The sequence below is a fragment of the Anabrus simplex genome, chromosome 9 (genome assembly GCF_040414725.1).
Source record: "Anabrus simplex isolate iqAnaSimp1 chromosome 9, ASM4041472v1, whole genome shotgun sequence".
Classification (NCBI taxonomy): Eukaryota; Metazoa; Arthropoda; class Insecta; order Orthoptera; family Tettigoniidae; genus Anabrus; species Anabrus simplex.
Window position 1 is genome coordinate 152203117 of NC_090273.1, and position 14126 is coordinate 152217242.

A 14126-nucleotide genomic window follows, 5' to 3' on the forward strand; every position below is an offset into this window, starting at 1 on the left:
ACCCTCCACATCCCTGCACCAGCAGTAGTATAATATACGGATTCGGCGGCCGCCACCGCCACCGGGCTCCCAGAGGCCACCTCCACCACCACCACAGCCAGAGGCCTCCCAGATGCCTCCTCCACCACCACCACAGCCAGAGGCCTCCCACATGCCTCCTCCACCACCACCACAGCCAGAGGCCTCCCAGAGGTCTCCTCCACCACCCGCGGGAAATTTGAATTTGTAAACAAAGCCACGTGCTTTTTGACAGCTGTCATCGACAACAACGCATCGCTAACCTCAGTACTGCCATCTTGACGGGCCTAAACCTCAGTAGTACCAACTTAACCTAAATAGCGCGAGATAAACAAAGCCACGTGTTTTTTGACAGCCACGTGCTTTTTGACAGACAACAACGCATCGCCAACCTCAGTACTGCCATCTTGACGGGCCTAAACCTCAGTAGTACCAACTTAACCTAACTAGCGTGAGATTTGAATAGGTAAACAAATCCACGTGCTTTTTTGACAGCTGTCATCCGCCATCTTTAAACCACAGAGCACTGTGCTGCCCTCTTTATCGTAGTAGATGTAAATTCGTCACCTGTCATCGGCAGTGCTGCCATCTTAACGGGCCTAAACCTTAGTGCTACCAACATAACCTCACTAGCGCGAGATAAACAAATCCACGTGCAGCTGTCATCCGCCATCTTTAATCTATAGACCACAGTGCTGCCCTCTTTAGCTACTTACCTTTGAAATGTGGCGGCGGATAATTTGAAAAATGCTTATTGACAGCAGCCATCTTTAATCTAGAGAGCACCGTGCTGCCCTCTTAAACAAACTCACGTGCTTTTTTCTGACAGCTATCATCCGCCATCTTGCATCACAAACCTCAGTGCTGCACTCTTTAGCTAGATACCTTTGAAATGTGGTGGCGGCAATTTGAAAAATTCTACATTCTTTGTTTGGAAACAAACCCATGCGCTTTTTTGACAGCTATCATCCGCCATCTTTAATCCAGAGAGCACCGTGCTGCCCTCTTTAGCTACCTACCTTTGAAATGTGGTGGCGGCAAATTCCACGTGCTCTTGTTTGGAAACAAGCTCACGTGCTTTTTTCTGACAGCTGTCATCCGCCATCTTGCATCACAAACCTCAGTGCTGCAGTCTTTAGCTAGATACCTTTGAAATGTGGTGGCGGCAAATTCTATGTGCTCTTGCTTGCAAACAAAGCCACGTGCTTTTTTGACAACTGTTATCCGCCATCTTTAATCAATAGAACACTGTGCTGCTATCGTGCGGGCAATTTCTTCAGCTGTCATCCGCCATCTTTACTCCACAGAGCACCGTGCTGCCCTCTTTATGACATATAGTAGCGGGCAATTTGAAAAGTTCTGTTAGTTGTCATCCGCCATCTTTAATCAAGAGAGCTCCGTGCTGCCATCTTTAGCTAGATACCTTTGAAATGTGGTGGCGGCAAATTGAAAAATTCCACGTGCTCTTGTTTAGCAAACAAACTCACGCGCTTTTTGTCAGCTGTCATCCGCCATCTTACATCGCAAACCTCAGTGCTACACTCTTTAGGTACATACCTTTGAAATGTGGTGGCGGATAATTTAAAATAAAAAATTCTACAGCAGCCATTTCTCGACGCTAATTGCATAAGGTGGTGGCTATGCATGACTCCTTAAGGGTGCTTACGCAAGATGGCTGCTATACACAGGTTCTTATGAGACGCCCTTGGGATGCTTGCGCAAGATGGCAGTTATACATGGCTCCTTATGAGATGCCCTAGGGATGCTTGCGCAAGATAGCGGCTGCTCTTATGGGACGGCTTAAGGGTCCTTGCACAAGATGGCTTGAGACGCCCTAAGGATGCTTGCGCAAGATGGCGGACACAAGATGGCGGCTATACACAACTCCTTATGAGACGCTTTAAGGGTGCTTGCGCAAGACACCCTTAAGGAGTCATGCATAGCCACCACCTTATGCAATTAGCGTCGAGAAATGGCTGCTGTAGAATTTTTTTTCTTTTTAAATTATCCGCCACCATATTTCAAAGGTATGTACCTAAAGAGTGTAGCGCTGAGGTTTGCGATGTAAGATGGCGGATGACAGCTGGCAAAAAGCGCGTGAGTTTGTTTGCTAAACAAGAGCACGTGGAATTTTTCAATTTGCCGCCACCACATTTCAAAGGTATCTAGCTAAAGATGGCAGCACGGGGCTCTCTTGATTAAAGATGGCGGATGAAAGCTAACAGAACTTTTCAAATTGCCCGCTACTACAGAGAGCAGCACGGTGTTCTGTGGATGAAAGATGGCGGATGACAGCTGACGAAATTACCCGCATGATAGCAGCACAGTGCTCTATTGATTAAAGATGGCGGATAACAGTTGTCAAAAAAGCACGTGGCTTTGTTTGCAAGCAAGAGCACATAGAATTTGCCGCAACCACATTTCAAAGGTATCTAGCTAAAGACTGCAGCACTGAGGTTTGTGATGCAAGATGGCGGATGACAGCTGTCAGAAAAAAGCACGTGAGCTTGTTTCCAAACAAGAGCACGTGGAATTTGTTTCCAAACAAGAGCACGTGGAATTTGCCGCCACCACATTTCAAATGTAAGTAGCTAAAGAGGGCAGCACGGTGCTCTCTGGATTAAAGATGGCGGATGATAGCTGTCAAAAAAGCGCATGGGTTTGTTTCCAAACAAGAGAATGTAGAATTTTTCAAATTGCCGCCACCACATTTCAAAGGTATCTAGCTAAAGAGTGCAGCACTGAGGTTTGTGATGCAAGATGGCGGATGATAGCTGTCAGAAAAAAGCACGTGAGTTTGTTTAAGAGGGCAGCACGGTGCTCTCTAGATTAAAGATGGCTGTTGTCAAAAAGCATTTTTCAAATTATCCGCCGCCACATTTCAAAGGTAAGTAGCTAAAGAGGGCCGCACTGTGCTCTATAGATTAAAGATGGCGGATGACAGCTGCACGTGGATTTGTTTATCTCGCGCTAGTGAGGTTAAGTTGGTAGCACTAAGGTTTAGGCCCGTTAAGATGGCAGCACTGCCGATGACAGGTGACGAAGTTACATCTACTACGATAAAGAGGGCAGCACAGTGCTCTGTGGTTTAAAGATGGCGGATGACAGCTGTCAAAAAAGCACGTGGATTTGTTTACCTATTCAAATCTCGCGCTAGTTAGGTTAAGTTGGTACTACTGAGGTTTAGGCCCGTCAAGATGGCAGTACTGAGGTTGGCGATGCGTTGTTGTCTGTCAAAAAGCACGTGGCTGTCAAAAAACACGTGGCTTTGTTTATCTCGCGCTAGTTAGGTTAAGTTGGTACTACTGAGGTTTAGGCCCGTCAAGATGGCAGTACTGAGGTTAGCGATGCGTTGTTGTCGATGACAGCTGTCAAAAAGCACGTGGCTTTGTTTACAAATTCAAATTTCCCGCGGGTGGTGGAGGAGACCTCTGGGAGGCCTCTGGCTGTGGTGGTGGTGGAGGAGGCATGTGGGAGGCCTCTGGCTGTGGTGGTGGTGGAGGTGGCCTGTGGGAGCCCGGTGGCGGTGGCGGCCGCCGAATCCGTATATTATACTACTACCAGCTATTCATTCACTTCTACATGACCATCTCCATCTTAGAAAGGTTTGTTCCCTTTGGGTGCCCCATGCACTTTCAGAGGAACTAAGGGCACATCGAGTGAAATGGTGCCGAGAAATGCTAAAACAGTTTAAAAATGGGACTTCGCGTAACGTCAATAGCATCGTTACAGGTGACGAAACTTGGCTTTGTTATTACGATGTCCCAACAAATTCCCAGAACAAGGTGTGGCTGTTTGAAGATGAGGGTACTCCTGTGACTTTGCGAAAGTCAACGTCAGCGAAAAGGATGATTGCAGTATTCTTCACTAAACGGGGCATCCTGACTCGGGTTGTGCTAGAAACACAAAGGACAGTTACTGCGAAGTGGTAGAGTGAGGCTTGTCTGCCTCAGGTCATCCAGGATCTCAAACAGCTCCGTCCAAGGTCACGGCTCAACACTTCGCTCTTGCATCACGACAATGCTCCAGCACATCGTGCTAATGTAACAATGGATTTTCTTGCCAGATCAGGGTTGACTGTGCTTGACCACCCTGCATACAGTCCTGATCTTGCCCCATGTGACTTCGCACTCTTCCCAGAAGTGAAGATGAAACTGAAAGGGCGTAGTTTTGCATCCGACGAGGAGCTTCTGGCAGCATGGGATCAAGAGTGTGAAAATGTAACCGAAGAAATGTGGCAGAGTTGGTTCAGTGGCTGGTTTCGACGTATGGAGAAGTGTATTGAGTGTGGTTGAAGTTATTTTGAAAAAGTTTAAAGCGTTCACTCACATTGCAAAACTTTCCTAGTGCCCTTTGTATTAGATACTTGGGGAGAAGTGCAGTTGTTTTTCATGAACACAAAACAGCCATACTTTGTATATTACGGTTACATCGTGAAGAATATAAGACCAAGTGTGAGGACTCAGCCGTTATAGCATGGTAGGTTGTGGTTCCAGCACTACAGGCACTGTAGGTGATTATATCCGACATGTGCACCAGTAGTTTCGGCAAGCTTGGTATAGAAAGGTGCGGGAGACATTCACTGAAATATCTCTTACACAAATAAGTTGAATTTTCTTTGCTTTCAGTTCCTAAACTCAGTTCATTGTGTGTTGTGTACTCCAAGCATGTATCTTATGTGGCTTGATTCATTTAATAGTTCAGCATGCCGTACTGTTTCGTGCCTGGCTGTAAGTCAGGCTATGGTAGAGTAGTTGATGATACGCGATTGTTTCACCACCGAAGGATAGAAATCAATTTGAAAAATGGGCCGGAGCTATTCCACGGAAGGATACGGAGTTAACGCGAAATAGTAGAGTTTGTCATATTCATTTCTCCGATGATTTGATAATAAAATTAGATAATTTTATTCTGAATAGTGAAAAAGTGGATATCTCTCGTGTGAGACGGAAACTTAGTGCAGGAACAGTGTCTCACATTTTCCCTCATTTGCCACGAATTCTTCACGCAAGCATTCGAAAGTCCAGTAACCCACAAATTGAGTTGGTAAGTAGAGTATTATCTTTAAATAGTTCATGGGTGTTTGTTGTAATGTGCTGGGGATTATGTACTATTTATCTGTACAAGTACACTCCAGTAACCTGTGCTTTCCGCAACACGTGATGAAGGCCGTAGCTATTATTTCCACGTACGAGTTCTTCATTGTACTCTGCTGTGGTATTTTAATTGTAATCTCCCATTATTCTTTAAAAGACAGTGCATAAACGAGGGTTGGAACATAAATAGTGGCAACACTGCTGTGGAGACGCTATGCAACGAAATCTAATATTGTCGCTGATAACACACGTTGGTTACATACCTACCTTACCTCAGAGCAAATGGACTCGCCCTTCCCACATCACCTGCGTGCGCACAAGCGAGAGAAACACAGTCACTTGTGAGCTACCGGTCTAATGTAATGTTATCACTATGTTTCCAAACAGGAACAACGGAGTTGGATCAAGATTGAATGTGCCAGAGGTCGTACAGCACGACAGTGTCATCAAGGTCTTCAAGAGGCTTGCGGGGAATCTGTATTGCCTTACAAAACAGTGGCACGTTGGGTAAAAGCCTCAACGATGGTCGGCACACTGTGGCGGACATTCATCGGGCAGGTCGTCCTACGAGCATCAGTGCCGCGTTACTGGTCAGTGATCGAAACCAGACGATTCGTGAGCTCGACTAAGAAACCGTATTAGCACATACGACTGTGCTTCACATCCTGAAGGAACGTCTGGGCATGCGAAGAATTGCATCACGCCGGGTTCCGCATGATTTGACAAATGCACAAATGGTTGCGTTATGACGCTGCTAAGGCGCACTTGGAGCGCTATGAGCGCGAAGGAGAGACTTTCTTACGCCGTATCATAACCCTGGATGAGACATGGGCCAAATCGTACGAGCCAAAACTGAAACGCCAATCGAACGAATGGCGTCATTATGGGTCACTACGAAATTCGAAAGTTCGTCAGAGCCCCAGCACGGTGAAAGTTATGGTGATCCTCGTATACGACTGTGATGGTGTTATCCTAATGCAATACATTCCTCCACGGCAGACTGTCAGTGCACAGTATTACTGTTCGTTTATGGAGCACCTTCTGCGACCAGCTTTGAGAAAGAAGCGACAACACTTTCTGCAGAATCCACCCATCATTTTGCACGATAATGCTCGGGCGCATACAGCGCAAGCTGTGGCTGATTTGTTCGGTCGATGGGACTGAGAAGTACTGTACCATCCACCATACTCCTCGGACTTAAGTCCTTGTGACTTCGATTTGATTCCGAAGATGAAGGAACCACTTCGTGGCATTGGCTTCAGAACTGTTCCAGAGATTCGACAGGCAGTAGACCGCTCCATTCGCACCATCAACAGAACAGGCTCTGCTAAAGGTATACTACAACTTCCACAAAGCTGGCAACGGGTTATACACAACTCTTTTGTATATGTTATAAATAAATAGTTGTCACTATTTAAGTTCCAACCTTCGTACTTGCCAGTTACGGAGTAATACGTTTCCTCTGGCATCATTCCTAAGAGCAGCTGATCGGTACTGCGCAGCTTGCCCTCTCTAGCGCTGCCTGGCGGGACGCGCTTGAACTCGAGGAGTCCTCTCGCTTGTTCTTGTATTCGTCATGGTTACATGTTGCAATGAATGTACAGTAAACTTACTCGTAGCTAAAGGAAGTGAAGATAACAAAAGTTAGAACTGCTGAGAAAACGCTCATATCACAGTGGTTTTCAGTATACACCTGTTGTCTTTCACCAGGTATGTAGGTCAACGTATTTTAAGTATTTTTCTAGTGGTTATGAGATTTTTGATTAATTATATAAAAATAAAGTCATTTTTAAAACCTGCTTTGTAAATATTTCTTCTACATATCACTGCTGTTTCAATATTTTACGAATATAAGAAGTAGTATTGCGCTGTTAGAGGTTAGTAAAAGAAAATAACGCTAAATATGTCAGCCTTCCACCGGAAAGTGTCAGTCTTAGAGCTTATTTCGAAGTTTTTAAAAGCATATTTGAATACATGTCGGTAGTGTTTGTAGTACATATAGTTCTCAGGACTCATCATATTCCGTTGAGGTCATGAAACTTACTTTCTGAACACACTATGTCCCATCATTGGAGCACATTTCATCGGCGGTCTGCTGTACAGATGATAAGTAATTAGCTTTACAAGTTCCGAGTTCTGGTCTCATATTCTACTGCGGCTAATTAATTTAGCCTACCTGCTGGTCCCTTCAGCTTGGTGTTAGAACTTCGGAAATGTTCCTTCCTCATAAATGATCCCAACTAGTGTATTATAATGGAATATATCTCCTGCCGTCTGGTAAATTAATATCGCTGATAGTATGGCCGTCTTCTCCGAACTTGAGGCTGGGAAGGAGTTACTCAGCCCTTTAAACCTTCCTTTATTTCTTCCTTCTTCCCTGTCCTCGCTCTTCTACCATACTTAATCTTGTTCGCCTTGTTCTTTTATTTATTTATTTATTTATTTATTTATTTATTTATTTATTTATTTATTTAATAGATACAGCCTATGAAGAGCCATTTTACACTAATAACAAGTTTAAATAAGTGTAAAAGTTAACAATCGTTATGAACAATAATGTTAAGTATCAACAGTAAATTATTAACAACAACAATGTAACAACAATGGCAAGGATAACTCGCAAGGGTCGGTTACAGAGTTGCCAAGAAGAAAGGTCGTGGGTTGAATGGACGGAAGAAAATGGAAACCTTGAGAGGAATTCAAAGGAATCTTTTAATGTTGTGTTTGAATGATGTGAATATGTCAATATCGGGCAGTGTACCAGGGGTAGGGAGACGGTGGATGGTAGAGCGTTGTTGTAAGGTTAGGCGTGGACGGGGCACACGATGAGTATGCCGTGCAGTTCAAACCTACTTCTCCTAAAATTTCATAGACCTGACTTACAAGTTATAATGTGATTGCAGGTAATATTAATTCAACATTTATGGATATTTCATAATTTCAAGGTACAGACGTATCATGTCCTTCCTTCCTTTTAGCGTGACGTCACCGGGCTACAGTACGGCCTGTACATCACGAAGGCAGTGTTTCTATCTTCTCCTTACAACAATTTCCTTACTACTTACTTTTTACATCTCATGATCCACCTGATATTTCCTGTAGTCATTCGTTTAGTATATTTCTTCGATCATTATTACGTACTCTGTCTATGATATTGCTCTAGTGTTTTCAGCTTCGTTGTTACTGTTCTTCCTTTCCTAATTCGGTACTCTTATTTCCATTCCTTTCTTTATTATTTCGGGGTACTATTTTATTTTCTTGGTTTCCGTTCTTTCATCCGTCATTTAATTGTATCTTTATTTATTCTGTAACTATTTATCTATTTTCATCCTTCTGTAGATTTTTTCGTCTTGAATTCTTCCATTCCGGTATTGTTCTCTCCACTATTTCCTAAATGTTGCATCATTTACTCTTATTTTTCTTTAACTATTAGCCAATAAGTAATAATAATAATAATAATAATAATAATAATAATAATAATAATAATAATCGGGCGAGTTGGCCCCTGTGTGTGAGGGCGGTAACCCCTGCCTGTTGGTCACCCCTCCCAGCAAGATATGGATATGAAGTCCATCAGAACCATTTCTGTTGTAGACAGCGTACAAATATAAGGAGTGAGGTATTTTTATTCTACAATTAATCAATCAGAACAGGATTCGATTCCATGTATTGTATGTGTAAAGGAAAACCAACCTTACCGTACCGCACTCTAGGAATGTATGTTTGCATGACGTATTTACGGACTCCTACACCATGACGAATTCGTCAAGCCTACACTATGATGTACTTGAGGTTCATTTTCCTTAACACATTAGCATAGATAAATGAACACAACGAAAATTGTTCTAATAGACTGCATATCCATATGTGGGTGGGAGACTTGCCCAGTCTTAAGGAAACTAATGAACAGGAAGAGCATTGTCAGACAGGCGGTATTGCTAGCAGGCCCCGATTTCAAGTAGTTAGCGCCCTGGGCAAACAATATTTAGCCGCTCCCACCCGCCCAAGCTCGTTTTTATGTTCGTCTAAAATAATGATTGTTTACAAGTTAAAGATTTCAGTTTTCAAGATTATGAGTTTTGAAACAGAACATAATGCAAATAAATTTAATTCTCATAATTAAATTTAACAAGCCAAATAAAAATCAGACTTTTTTTTATTTAAAAAGCCAATGGTTCAGTTTGATATTTTGTGTGTAAGTAAATAATTTTAGAAATAAGACACATATAAATTATTATTAATTTATTGCAATTTATTTCGATCACATTAAAAAATACAAGTTCTTTTTGTAGGCTACTTATATATTTCTTTACATAAAATATTTTTCCTTGATTTTTCCCTAGCGAACTCTTGAACAATTTCATCAAAGTTGGTTTTCAAAGTTAAATCTTTTTCAGTGCACATAAGGACTAATAAGCTTAAAACTGAAAAATCCCTTTCTGCAGTACAATTGGTTATTGGTAAGGTCAAAAACATCCTATTTGCAATTTTAAGTTTGGGAAAAGTACTTGACAAATTGTTTAATGTAAGAATACACTTTAGGCAAGTTTTGGAATCCCTCGAGTTCAACATACATTTGAAAGAGTAGACACTCACTTACAAAATCTTGACTGATGTCTTCAGGGTACAGTGAACTAAGATTCAAAGCAGCGTTCTTCACTTCTGATGATTCGGATGACCAAGTCAGTAGTAGAGGTTGTGATAGTACATATATCACACCCTCGCACTATATGTAGAAGTGAGATATATTATTGTCAGTATTCGATTTATTCTTATTCTTATTCTTATTCTTATTCTTATTCTTATTCTTATTTTTATTTTTATTCTTATTCTTCTTCTTCTTCTTATTATTATTATTATCTGCATTTCAATTGTATATTTTGTCATTAATATTTGTAAGCTGGGAGGTCTCCATATATGGTAGGTATGAGTAATTTGTTTTGTACAACGGCTGGGAAAACATTGCTATATTGAACTTGGAAACTTTTCATGAGTCATGTATATATCCCAGTCTGATAAGATGAGCTTGTTGTTGTACTCGGAAAGTTCTATGACTCATGTGATACACCGCTGAGTTTGTTATTGTCTTGGGAGCAAGAAGTCCAGGGCGTGGTCTTGACAAGAGGATCTACCATGATTGGCTGGCCAGGATCAATCTCGGCGTATCATGTGAGAGCTGAGGTCTTTATATACTTCGACATCACAGCGGAAGTCAACCACACACACACTGTAGTGGAATGAAGTAGTGTAGACACACGATACGGGAGTGAAACTGGATATACGGTACTGGAGTGACATTGCTGCATTATACTGGACTAGACTTCAAAAGTTCGTGGAACGTAGTCTGTGCTTACACATTGAGTATTGTATCACGTGGAGGCCTGGTTTTACATGTTGCTGAAAGCTGGGAGGTGCTATATCTCAGACTTCCCATGATTTGTGTTCAGGAACGACAAGCGTGTGTTGCTCAAATGTATATATCTTTAAAACAAGTGTTAAACTCAGTGAACACAGTATTATGAGGTGCAGTATCTGTGTTACATAATAAGTGCCGATTATGAGAATCGGCAAGTCGTGTTGATGCAGAGACAGTGAAGGGATCTACATATATGTACATTGTTCAACGGACTAACGGCAAATGGTGGCTTAGTTCTCGCTTTCGTTTTCCCACTGTTTCCTTTGTTGTTGTAAATATGGAGTCTTCCAGCAATATTTTGTTTGTGTATTATAAGTGTATTTTGGTGTGTTGATGAGGTGTTCATGCACGGATTTTATTGAGAATATAGTTAGATATTTTGGAATCAGTGGAGTTATTGATGAACCTAGGTGCAGTTCCTACCTATTTAGTCGTTTTCAGAAGGTTAGGTATGGCCTGTAGCAGATGTACCAGTACGCAGCTTTTAAGTACACACCCTGGGATATAAAGAATTATCATGCTCTATCTAAATTCGAGGGATCCAATCTGGTGAACTCTGGCGCCCATACTACGGACATTTCGATTAATTACTTTTATTAATTTAATTTATTTCAAGTGTTTATTAAGTTTTTGAGTAACTTTATTTATTCAGTTATTTATATATTTCTATTTATGATATTTATTATTTTATTATTATTATTATTATTATTATTATTATTATTATTATTATTATTATTTATCAAACAGTTACAAGGTAACACTTGAAATCTGGAAGCTACGACTTCATATGCTTCTTTTCTTCTTGCTAAGTTTCCAATAAGTGTGTCCATTATTTTAAAGAAATTATTTTTTGAAATTTGTTCTTGCATCTAGGTCTCCTTCAATCCCACATGTTTCATCTGCAAATATTTTCCGTTTTTTACTCTTGAGTAGCTTGGAACATCACATCCATTTATTTTCAAAGCAGATTGCTCATGCATATCAAACTCATCCCTTTTCGTTGTGATGAATCCTTCCAGAGTTTTCAATTGTTTCACTCCTCCCTCAAGATTAAGATTTTAGTACTGAAGTTTTTAGAACACTTGTCAACTCTTTCCAAAATGTCATTCCACATAACTAACAGAAAAGTGGTCTCGAAATTCTGAAATTTAGTTTGAAGGATTTGTGGCTCAAGTCTATAAACAGGCTTTACACTGGAGTCATCAGATAGCTGCCTCAACGATTGTCGTGTTTCTTCATAACCTTTTACCAAAGCTCTGACAGCGTCTGCTCTTGCAGACCATCTGGTTTCTGATAAATATTTTACCACTGGCGTACCGTTTTTTGCCAAGAATTGTTTCAAAGTATTCCACCTGTACGTTGACACAGAAAAGTAATTATATAACTAGTGGATGAAGCCAAAAAAACTACTGTGGCAGTGCAGCATTCTGAGGCAGCCTAACCAAAGAGATTTAATGAATGTGCTGCACACGGTATGTATTCAGCAAGGGGACTTGGTTGCTTTATTCGGGCCTGAAGACCTGAGGTAATCTCCTGAGATAATGGAAGCATTATCATAACTTTAGCCCCTACAATTCTTGATGATGATTTCGAAATTCTCAAGGAAGTCAACTACAGCTTTTATGAGTCCGGCAGATGTATGTGATATTCCAGGCAGAAGCTTAATGAGTCGTTCTACAGGTTTTGGCTCTGTTTGAGCTACATATCGTAAAACAATAGCCAACTGGTCAGTGTGAGAGCAATCAGGCGTTGAATCTGCAATGAGAGAGTAATATCTAGCTTCTTTATCAACTACAGTTTCAAGCACACAATTCCCCATAACTTCAATAAATTCATTAAATATCTGATCTTTGTTACCAAATTTCCCGATGTGCTGAGCAAGGTAAGGATATTTTTCACTGATTAACTCGAGGCATTCAAGATATAAACCATTTGAAGTTGATCTAAAATCCACATTGTCTCCTTGGAAAGGTAAACCCCTAACTGCCAAAAATCGTGCAACAGAAACTATTCTTGAGATTATACTTTGCCAGTAGTAAAGCTATTCTTCATACTGTGTAAACAGAATTTTATCAACCTGTATTAACTGTTTTTGTCTCGTGATGTACGTAAGAACATTACGCCTGTGGTCATGAGAATGCTCATGATGTTTCAATAGTTCGTAGCTGTGCTTCCATTAAAACGGGTAGAAAATGTGTTTTAGCATTTTCTGGTTGAAATAAACAACATTGAATACAGAATACCTTCCCAGTTGACTGTGAATACAATAACCAATCTCTTAAAACAACGTGTCCATTAGGAAGAGTAGGCCCCTACTCTTAAACATGTTTTGAGACAATGTTTTTTTCATCATTGTAAGTTCGCAGAGATTTCAAAAAATCCACCATTACGTTTTGTTTTGGACAACATTCTCAACAACTGTATTCAACTTGACATTCTAAGTAGCAGGACCATCTATATAAAATGAATTAGGTAAGGTTACCTCTGGTTGTGATTGTGAAATAGTTCCAGACGGCTGCTGGACAACTTCAGGCTCATCGTTCAATTTCATATTAACACAGGGATGATCAGTCTGTATATCTAGGCCTTGTAAGTCTTCTTGTGTAAAGTTAAATGGGGACGATGACGAAGTCGAAGGTTTTGTTAAGTCATCTAAGCATTCCGATTCCGAGGTTGGAGTTGAACGAGTCAAAGTGAAGAACTTTCCCATTTTAGGCACTTTCTTAAGTAGTTCAAGTTCGTCACTCTGCTTTTTAGCAGCGCGTTTTTTGTATTCAGCACCGCTTAACTTTTACTTATGGTTAAATACTGTAAAGCATGTAAGAATTAATAATAATAACAATAATAATAATAAAAAATAATAATGTTATTTGCTTTACGCCCCACTAACTACTCTTACGGTTTTCGGAGACGCCGAGGTGCCGGAATTTAGTCCCGCCGGAGTTCTTTTACGTGCCAGTAAATCTACCGACACGAGGCTGACGTATTTGTGCACCTTCAAATACCACCGGACTGAGCGAGGATCGAACCTGCCAAGTTGGGATCAGAAGGCCAGCGCCTCAACCGTCTGAACCACTCAGCCCGGCCATGTAGGAATTACACGAGGCAATGAGTTGGCTAGGTGAGATTATCAGGTGAGTGGATGTAAACAACAATACACACACGACCCGTCACGAGCCAATAACAGAGAGGGCAGTAACTGTCTAGACTAACAGGGTTGCCAAGCCACTAACTGCAATTGCCCACCCAGCACCTGCACGAGTTAAATAATACGTTTGTTATTGTTTGCAGTTATTTAATTTCCTTCATAAAATTTAAATATATAGATTAAATACAGATTTTAATGTTAGAATAGTTTAAAGTGTTTTATATAGGCTAATAAAATAATTGGAATAATTTGTGGAAAGTAAAACAATAACTTGAGTGTAATGAATTTAAGACGTAATTCACGCAGGCCATAATTACTCTGTCCGCCGGCCGCCGCCCCTCAAAAACTGGCGCCCTGGGCAAATGCCCAGTCCACCCATTTGTAAATCGGGGCCTGATTGCTAGTGCAGCGACGATATAGCCTACTCCACTGAATAATTACAGATGTA